The sequence below is a fragment of the Oryzias melastigma genome, linkage group LG15, assembly GCF_002922805.2.
Source record: "Oryzias melastigma strain HK-1 linkage group LG15, ASM292280v2, whole genome shotgun sequence".
NCBI lineage: Eukaryota > Metazoa > Chordata > Actinopteri > Beloniformes > Adrianichthyidae > Oryzias > Oryzias melastigma.
In genome coordinates this window covers 15061839-15072487 of record NC_050526.1, presented here as the reverse complement: position 1 = coordinate 15072487, position 10649 = coordinate 15061839, and the positions used below count along the sequence as shown (strand labels likewise).

The following is a 10649-nucleotide window of genomic DNA, read 5'->3' as shown; positions in this document are numbered from 1 at the left end:
CTTTCTTTAATCCTTACAGAAAAATAAGGCTAAAACATCTTAAAAACTAGATATTTAGCATTACCTTCAATAGATTAATAACTGAAGATGCTTAAATTGATAGCTGAAAACAATGAAGCTGATAGCTAGCTAAAATATTAGCAAAGTGCAAAATTAGCCTAAAAAAACCTAAAAAAATTCTAATTTAGCCAAAACAGCTAGCTTAAAGCTAAAATATTAGCTAAACTCCAAATTAGCCTAAAAAACTGAAAAAGGAGCGCCGCGGAAAAAGAAGCAAATATCTGTTTGAGCCGGAATTTATTGAAGACAGGACACTATTGGAAGATATAGGGGATTTTGGATCTAAAATGAACGTTTTTTTAACTGATCATCACTGATAAGGAGATAACTTGAGTGTTGTGTTAGTCTGGGGGCGGAGCTGTCAGAGCAGACTCTTCCTGGAGGGAGCTATTGGCATTGATCTTACATCAGCACGTTTCCAACCGCTGGTTTTCGTGGGTATGGGAGGGGCTGCTGCAGACAGTGCAGGTTTTTAGAGGATTACTCTTAAATGCACGAACGGATCAAAATACTGCTTTGGGGTTCTTTATAGTGAGGAATGAGCAGTAAAGTCCATTTAAAACCTCAAAAAGTAGAATTTTCATGGTAGGGCCCCTTTAAACCAATCTGTGGAGTGAAAAAGGTTGGAGACCACTGTGGTAGATCATTGAATCATCAAAGGCTGGAGAAGCTGGTTGTTCACAGAGTGCCGTATCCAAGATCACAAATGAGGAAAACAAACAGTGAATAAGCTAAAGACAGTGCAGACTTTAGGAACATGAACTTCAGGATCCTTCTCACACAGACGGATCCGTAAACTGGAGCTCAGACTGCATGGAGCTCCAACCAGAACGGTTCAGCTTTGCTGTTAGGAGTTCTTCATGGTTTTCTGTCAGATGAAATGACGGCTTTTCGTTTGTCCGTATACAGGACGTACTATCGACTGATAATGTGTCCTTTGTGATGAAGTCAAAGCTGATTCCTGCTGTCTGAGTTTGTCTGCTGAAGAATCTGCACGTTTTTCTGCTACTTTCAACCCTCTCCAGAAATGTTCAACTTTCCGTTAGAGAGCGGGAGTTTCAGCTTGTTTCTGGGGCGCGCGCCTGAATCCAGAAGGGAAGTAGAGGAGGTGTTAGCACAGAGAGTGATCCTCCTCATTTGCAGGGATTATTAATCACTAATGGGTTTGAGAGCCGCTGCCGCTGCAGGGAGAAGCGCCGCTGAACCCGACTCAGAGAACGAGGATGTGGAGTCTGCTCCTCCGGGACCGAAGAGGATGGAGAACCGGCTGAGGCCCTCAGCAGCAGTTTAGAACTGGAGCGAGGCCCGAGCTGACTGATCCGTCTTCAGCTGGGCAGAACAGATCCAGAGCGGATCCAGAACAGATCCAGAACAGATCCAGAGCGGATCCAGAACGGATCCAGAACAGATCCAGAACTCTGATTTCCTTCTTGCTGCTTGGCTGTGATTAGTCACACAATAAGACATTAACCTGTAAATTAAAATTCCTCTGTGCAATTTGATGGGTGATTTAATTCCAGCATCATGCTACCCCCCCACCCCCGTCCTCGTCCTCCAGACCCCCCCTCTCTGCTCGCCGTGGGCTAATCCCATTATGAATTCTTTATATAGCCTTTTCCCTTAATGATCAGCGCGGCCCTCTCCCATCCTGATTACTATTGTACACTTAGCACTACATAAAGCGGGGGGGTAATGCGCCCCCCCAGGACGGTTGCTATGGATCCACTCGTTGCCTTCTGAGAGGACTTGCTGCTGCTTCAATTGGCCATAAATCGCCGTCCCTGGTGGCTCCCCTCATACCAGACAGGCCATGAGCGGGCGGGGGGCGGCGGGGGGGTCTCTGCGCTCCCTGGACTCAGACGAAAGTGATCTGCTCTATAATTCATGACCCAGCGTTTCTGCTCTCCGATCCGTCGGAGTCGCTCTCCATCCTGTGACGGTTCGTCCTCATCCAACGCCGTTTGTCCGCCGTTTGCATGAACGTGGTTCCGTTCCACTCTGGTTCAGCTGGTTCTGTCACGTCATGCTGGAGCTGCAGATTCTGACCCAGCGGTGGGCAAAGTCTCTTACTCGTGGGGCACAAAGGGTTCTACATTTTGACAGAAGGAATAACTCGAGATGCGGACATGTCAGAACAAAGACACGCCTTAATCTGGATTGAAGGTTACTTTGAAACAGAACATTTTGTTCGGTGAAGTTTACGTCCATCAACCCTCTGACAGACCTGGAGACCTGCTCAAGCACTGACCCTTTGGACGTTTCAGACCTTTGACTGAATTCTGACTTCATTTCAGAACTTATTCCAGATGTATTCAACTGTCAGCAAATGGAAATAACTGCCCCCCCCCCCACACAGCATGAACACCGTCTGAATGCAGCACAGCTCTGTAGACTCGGTCGGCCTTCTACTGGTTAGAATTCTTTTGTATTTAGGGTTGTGTCTTTTTTGTATGCAGACCCCCCCAGTCTGTTTATGTCTGGACACTAGGGTCTGCACGACTCTGGCCCCCAGATCCTCTCCCTGCTCTCCTGGTCTTCCCGTCGGCTCGTTTGCTGACTCGGCTGTTTCCGATACCTGAAGACGTTTGGTCTGTGGTGTCCGAGTCCTCTCTGTGTCTCTTCAACCATCTGAACCTTCTGGTCATCATAAACAGACCGCTGTGTTTGCCGCTCACGCTCTGCTGCTGTGGTTGAATGTTTGGTGAGCGGCTGTCCTCCTCCCTCTGACCCTCGGGGTCATGAGCACGCCGTCCTCCATCCCATTACAGAGCAGGAGGCGTAAACCCGGCGCTCTGCGTTTTTATGCTTCAGATCTACAGCTGCTTTAAAAGGCTAAATGACGTCGTGAGGCAGATTTTCTCTGATGAATCTTTAAAGACTGGATCCTTAGATGTTAACTTTATTCACAGATTCAATAGCAGCACCTCATTCCTCTGAACTTGTACTTCTCTCCACCTCAGAGTTTCAGCAGTGAAGTGTTTGTAAAAACCTTCGTATCGCGTGAACAAAATGCAGCTTTCACACATATGGTCATCCCGGAGCGGACCACCACCTGTCCTGGCCTCCACCGCCTCTCCCACAGCCAAGAAAGCTCAGGCTCGCATGCTCTGGGCTGCAGCTCCAGGTTTCACATCCAGGTCCAGGCCAGGAGACGGGGGCCAACAGCTGGCAGTGTGCAGAAGGAGCCTGGAGGCGTCCACAGCAGATGAATCACCACAGATTAATATTTAACTCCAGAGTCCTGCTTCCCTCCAGCATCTCTGCTTCCTTTCTCTGCCTTTCCCTTCTTCACTTTCCCCTCAGCCCGACTCAGGCAGGTTTGCCGGCTCTGGCAGCAGTTCCATACATATGTGATGGGCATTCCCAGTTTCTCTATGCTGCTGAGCATCAGGAGTGTTCTCACACCCAGAAAGATTTGGGTTCATTTGATCATGTCAGGATTTATTCTGAGGAATGTCAAATTTCTGAAATTTCATTTGGAATTGGCTTCACTCTTTAGCACTGGAGATGACACCAAAACTCGATCAGCTGATTAAGAGGAGAACAGCAGCATAATCAGCGTAAAGTGTTACACACTGTAACTGTGTTTTCTGTTGGTTTACTTCACTGGAAACTGTTTTCAAAGCTGCTTTTCTCCTCAGAATCGACTGAAAATCTGGTAGAAAGAATATCAACATTGGAGCTGAAACTTGAGCTCATCTGTCCAGTAAGGATGTAACGAAACCTCTTGAATTTGTTAAAAAACAATTTATCAGACATTTTGGTTCATATCGTCAGAGATATTTCAGATATACAATATATTTTAATGACATAAAGTGTTGCAACAAAATCAGCTGATTTCATCATTGTTATTGCTGTCAATCAGATAATTCACACTTTTGGATAGTGAATTATCTGATTAGTCACAATGTTTTATGGGTACATTTTAAATAGCAATATGTGGCTTTTAAACAAAATCAGGCCAGAAAGAAAACTGTTCTTCCTTTTTATTGTCTGAAATGTTTAACTTTACAAAGTGTTAACTCAGACTTCCCTGAAGTTCCCAAATGTTCAATATCACTGCGCAGCTTCTTCAGAACAAACTTCTCTTCTTCTTCTGGACTCCAACAAGCGGTTAGACATGAACTGGCGCTTTCTTCACTCCATCGTGACGATCAGCTTCTAGATCGCTTTCCTTTGACGCTGCAGACGAGGTCGGCGCCACTTTCTCAGCTCAGAGACGTGTCGTCATGTTACCATGACAACGGGCCTATTTAAAATAGTCAGCAGTCTAACTGAAAACTAAGAAGAATTAAGTACTAAAAATCAGATGGAAATGTATTTCTGTTGTTAGCATGGGATGAGTGGGAAAGGTGACGTGCGCTTTGTCAGGAATTAAGATGGGAAGCCTCATGAAGAGGAAGTCAGACGTTTGATTGATTTCCTTTATTTATGAGAGCTCTCTCGGCGTATCTAAAAGATATTTGCACTTGTATTATATATCTTTTTGTCTTTTGTTGTAATGTCTTGTTTGGTCCTTCAGTGTTTATTCTCTGCGCTGTGACTGAATGTGTTTTGTTAAATGCATCATGATGAGCAGAACGGTCCAGAGCTGTGTGTGTGGATTTATGAGTGTTGGTCATATACTTGAATTGTTTCTTATTACTTATTGTTTGTCGATTACACTATCCTCCGTCTTCAGTTGAGTTATCTGATTAAAGAGGAACCCCTCAGAAACGAGATGTGCCATCTGAAGGAGTAGATCCTCTGTGTTTAGAAATGACAAATAAATAAATACATTTGAGTTAATATTAACACGTAAAGATGTTTTTGTTATTAATCGCTTGTGTTAACATTGACAGCTGTAGTTATTATGGAAACAGTTCGATTCAAAGCTGTGGAAATGCTCACAGTAACAGTACACGTCGTCTTTTCTGGACCTCGTTTAGTGTGTCTGATTCAAAGAACCTCCTCAGATTCGCCGTAGCGACCGCCATCTTCACGCCGCTTCAGTCACAAATGATGTTGTGAGCACATGAGATGGACAAAACAAAGCTGTTACCTCGGGTTCAACAGAAGGAAGTCAGAATGATTGTCGCCTGATTTCACCACTTTGGGACCAGGCGACGTTAGGAAGCAGTGATTGGTCCGAGGACCTGTCAATCAAATGCTTCAAACGTTTGAGGCGGAGCCAGTTTTTAACTTTATAACTAGCAATAGATTAGCAGGTACTTCCTGTTTGTAACGTAAGAGGGGGGAATCCGTCCAGTTCTCTCTATAAGGGGTTTCTAGACATGAAAAGGAGGGACCCGGCGAGGGCGCCCCCAGAACTTTAATGGACCGGAGGGGTCAAGTTTAAATTTAGCTCCGCTTGTTTTCACTGTGATGTCAGGTCTTGGTTGTCCTTTATAGTTGGACACAGATCAGTACATGTAACCATGACAACCCTTTGGAGAAGGAGAAATCATCAAAGACATGAACATGGGAGCAGATTCCCATCTGATCAAAGCAGGAGCAGAAATCCAGCCGACTTTGAGTCGAGTCTTCTCTAACTTTTATTGTACCGTTTTCTGAACCTTTCTCGGGTCTCCTCTGAGGACGTTCTGTTTTCACTTATCCTCAGCTTGTCGAGCGGGTCACGGAGCCGAACATTTGGGGGCTGTAAGCCCGGCAGCCCCCGCCGGCCTGCGATAGCATTCACAGATGGGATTGGTTATGCCGGCTGCACGCTCCTTCAGCTGTGATTTACTGATGGGAGCTCCAGACTGCTCCTGCAGACCCACGCTCTCCTGAGCGCCGCTCTCATGACTGAAGCTACATCAAAGTTCACTCAGAAGACGACAGATGGACGGGACGATGTCCCTGCTAGAGCGTTAACCTGCTCCTCTTCAGTCTTTCTGTAACTTCGGACACAAAGGCGGTCGGTGCCGATCGACTGTTATCTGGGTCATGTTGTGACGCTGAATGCAGCATCGGCTCTTCCCGTCTCCGTCTGTCTCGCTCTCAGCCTCCCTCTCGCGTCTTTATGACCTGATCTGGGGGGGGTGGCGGTTGTCCGTCACGCCAGCCAGCGGAATCGTGGGAGCTCATGGGAATCGCCATAGGAACGCGGCGTCCTGCAGGAGCACTTCCTGTCTGAGCGATTCAGGGACGCTCAGGGGTGCTGGAGGTTCGCTCCAAACCGTCCAGACTTGGCCTCAGCGGAAAATTCATCTTTGTATGGGATGGGGGGAACCCAGCCGGAGGGGTCAGCGTCTTTGTCTTTGACTCCAGCGGGGTCCAGCCATGAATATGCAGATTGATAAGCAGCAGTTTGCTGCCTCCACTCTGTCATTCATCCTTTAAATAATGCCTCTCTGATTCCCATTTCCTTCGGCGGCGTTCGGCACATGGGAGGTTACTGTGTCACACCCCCGAAGGGTTTACAATCGTAGAAAAAGGGGAAAAAATATAATTACATCCTTTGAACGCGGTTCTGTGATTATTGGATGATTATTTCTGGAAATTGAACACGATGCCAAGAGGTGAGTCTCAGCGGGCTCAGGAGACAAAAGTACTTAACTGCTGGGTTTGTCATCAGGTCAGTGAGATATTATTTCCTCTGAACTCGCTTCTGTGGTTAAAACCTGACGGTTCAGATCTGTGTCGAAGCCTCAGCGCCGTCTGAAAACATCCAGATCTGCCGGGTCTCAGCTGAAGCGGAACAGTTTGGATTTTCCATTCTGGAATTAGAGGAAGAAAAGTTTGAATCTTCTCAGGGAGGAAAAGTTCATCGAGCTTCAGCCATGAGCAACATTTGATCTGAATTTAGAGTCACGTTTTGTGTGATTGGAAGAATAAACGAGACATAAACTAAAGTCAGAACGTGTCCAGGCCCGTCTGGATGATCCAGAGGATTAGGAGAAGGTCATGGGGTAAACGCCACTCTCCACGTTTGTCATAGTCATTTCTGAAGAACACCGTACCCACTGTGAAGCATGGAGGTGGAAGCATCATGATGCGAGGCTGGACAGGACGACTGATCCATACACCTTCCATCATTCGGAGTACTGAGGACGGCTGGATCTTCCACCATGATGACGACCCAAACACATCACCTGGGCCATGGAGGCGGGGCTTCACAGAGTGTCGGGGTTCTGGAGTGGCCCAGCCAATCTCTGGACCTCAGTCCAACACAGATCCTCCAGAACACGTGTCAAAGTTAAGGCCCGGGGGCCGGATCCGGCCCTCCAGATCCTTTTATTTCATCGTTATTACAGTTTTTCCCAAACTCTAAAACACATTTTCAGAACTTCTTCTCCTGGTTGTTCTTTAGTTTACTCCCGGTATTTTCCGGTAAAGCCTCCTGAGTCTTCATCCTTCAGAAGTGGTCAGACTGTAAACCTGTCCTGGAGTCTGTGCGGCCTCAGCTCCTCTTCCTCGTGCAGACCCTTCCCCTCCTCTGCAGCCGGTGCTCCAGGACGCTCCGGGCTGAAAGTAGGCCAGGATTACTCCTGCTGGCTGGTCCTCAGTGAAGCGTGCGCTGCATCTGTGTGTGCATGCGGGCCGGCCAGCCAGCAGTCAGGAGAGAGCGGCGCATATGGAGCCTCAGCTTTGGGCCAGCAGGTATTTCTCAGCGTCTGCTCTCCCCTTTGTTTAATATTTCTCTGCTTCTTAGCATGCTGGCTGCAGAATCCCGCTGGTGCTGCCAGCAGACCCGCAGTGTGGTACCCCCCAGGTGCAAAACCATTTCTGTCAGACCAGAGCTTTAAAGAAAGGACGGCTTTTAGCATGAAGACTTTAGATCTGCAGTGATGACAGGAGAACGACAGCTTTGAACAGAGAGATGTGTCTTTAGTCTCAGCTGGGACAGTTTGTATTCTCTTAATGGATCATCATTCAGAAACAGAGAAGATGTGAAAACAACAGTTTTGGTTTAGCAAAAGTGTGTGGATGCTGAGGAGGCCGATGAAAGTCCAAATGTGGAGAAACAATCCAAATCAGTTTCAGTTTGAAACAAAGAGGAAGTCGCTTTCTATTTCTGCCTTTAAACTATCATGAGCTTTTGCAGGTCGACTATTACTAAAGAATTTCTATAATTCCCTGATCAACGGCGGGACTCGAGGCCCGCGCACCACGCCACGATGGCGTCTGAGAAGAAGCGCAGTCGCCACAGCTTGACCTGCTTCACAGATCGGTTGGAGTCAGAAATCGCAGCATCACCAGCAACTTCAGTGGATCTGGTTGGATTTCACTGTAAACGGTTAAAAAGAAGCTTTTTATGAACATTCAGCCCAAATCCAGTTCTGTTTGATGTATTCTGGGGACGATCCGGACCATGATGTCATCGTCCATCCATTCATCTGGGTCACATGGTTGCTGGAGCCTATCCCAGCTGCTGCATGGGGGGGTCCATCACAGGGACAGACTCATGCTGAGGGAGGGTTCAGAAGGACTGTGGTTCTGAAACTTGGTACCAGGTTGGTACTGGTATTAACTAAGGGTGTAACGGATCACAAAGCTCACGGTTCGGACCGCGTCACTGTTTTAGGGTCACGGTTCAGATCATGATTCAGATCACTAAAAAGTCACAAAAAACAACTCAAAAAACAAGATAAAAGCGTAAAATTAATCTCTGGAAAAGCTTAAAAACGAATAAAAATGTTTGCTCATCGAGGCTTTTTATGAAAACAAAACATCTTTAAACTTTGAACACAAACAAAATGCTAAAACATTTTTACATGTTTTTAGACCAAATCTACAAAAACTGAGAAAAGAATGCTTAAAAATAGAGTTAAAAATACCAAATCTGTCAGGAGTTCCTCTTAAAATGCTGATGTCCAAATTAAATCAGTTACATCATTTTTCGGTATTAATTGTCGTATTGAAACTAACATTTAACCATTAAAATAATTGTCATCCGCAGCTTGTGGGAAAGAAAGAAATCAAACATGGATCCCGTGGCGCTCCTTCACCTGTGCAGGTGTGTGAAATTCGTCCTTTGAGGAGCTCAGGATCATTCTGTGGTTTGAACCCCCCAGTCCAACCCCCCCGAGGCTGAGTCAAGCAGGGACACACCAGCTCCTGTTTTTAGTCTTTGGAATGACTCCGCCTGGATTTGAACTCCTGACCTTCCAGACTGAGGGCGGACACTCTACCACAGGGCCACTGAGCTGGTGTAGGAAGCTGTTTCTGAAGCTTCGGCACCGGATCAAACAGACTTCTGTGAGGTGAGAGTCCTGAGCGCTGTTCTCGTCTCCTGGAACGTCGTTGAAGTTCAGACATCCCTTCAGCTGCTGTCTTTGTCCTGATCTGGAGTCAAACCTTCATCTGGAGAGACGGATGTGTGAAGGTCAACAACAGTTGAACCAAAGCAAAGTTTGTGTGAAGCCCCGCCCCTTCAGCGCTTCACATCCACCCCTTGATGCTCTTGAAGTGTCGGCGCAGCACTTAGGAATTAGGTCTTCACATCCTGGTATGGTTGTTAACCTTCATAATTTCCACCTCACACAATGAACCCCATTTCAAATCCCCAAAGCTGCAGCTGTAATTGTTCTCTTAATTAGCTTGTAGAGCAGTGCTTATGGCTGCAGAGGAGCGCCGGCGTGGCGTCTGTTCTCTGTCCTCTGCACGCCGCCGGGCCTGGAGGAAGCGGCGCTGTATCTGTGAGCACTGGGAGCTCCGCAGGGATTACGGCGCCCGTCTGACGCCAGAAGAACCGTCTGTGCTGAGCGTGACGTCAGCCTGAGCTCATGTCTGACGTCCGGCAGCCTTCACCTGTGGAGCTGATGTCTGGAGAGCATCGCAGGTTCAGTCGGGACAAAAACATCTGAGCTGCAACCAGACATGAAATCAGAACCAGATCTGTAGTTCGGTGTGAACAGAACTGACATTAGATGTACGGTCCAGTTAGATCAACTGTTTAGTGGCTGTCTTTGGGTTTACTGACATTACTGGAGATGATCAATAACGCCTGTTCTTTGTCTCAACTGCGACCGTTAACGTGACCAATGCGAATCAGCTGATTCTGACGCGCGAAGAAACGTTTCATATCAGCTTCTTCTGTTCTAACAACCATTTTCTCTGGAATGACCATTTCACATCAACGGTTGAAGAGTTTCAGCCGTCAAATGTAAATATTGGAGCCAGACCCTGAAGTGAAAGGGTTAACCTCCAACACGTGTCTCACACTGACTCACTGACTATTGCAGCAACACACCACAATAAAAGCATGGAGTTTTATTTTGAAAGTGCAGCTGTAAAGGACAGTTCTGCTCTCATTGAGCGTCCCTTTAAATAAAGTGGTAAATGTTTCAAAATAAAGTTCAGTTCATGAACCAGATCGTGACCCCCCCCCCCCCCACTTTACCATTGGAACAACATCACCACCAACCCAAAGTGAAGCAGATCCACAATCCGAGTGACGCTCCGGTGTTTCCATGAAGAAACTCGGCTCCTCAGCCGATGATGATGATGATGATCACATGTCGGGGTGGGGGGGTCCAGGTGAAAGGGCTTCATGTTTGGTAGCAGAGCTCCACAGGTGAAAGTGTTTAGAGCTGATAACCCAATCACTGCTGGCCTCTCGCTTCCTCAGCTGTGTACTATTACAGTGCACCCCCCCCCCCTTT

General features: G+C 47.0%; 1 protein-coding gene across 5 annotated transcripts in view; it reads left to right on the top strand.

Moving 5' to 3' along the window:
• Nucleotides 1-10649, top strand: part of LOC112161763 — a 93942-nt gene that overhangs the window by 51611 nt on the left and 31682 nt on the right. The window contains exons 4-6 of one of the 5 annotated variants that reach the window (XR_004949216.1): nucleotides 6983-7239; nucleotides 7355-7644; nucleotides 8945-10337. The exons of 3 other annotated variants lie outside the window; for them this stretch is intronic. The gene's annotated coding sequence lies outside the window, so the exon portion shown is untranslated. Of the gene's footprint in view, nucleotides 1-6982; nucleotides 7645-8944; nucleotides 10338-10649 lie in introns of those variants that run through there. One more of the 5 variants, XR_004949217.1, reaches the window with a different exon arrangement.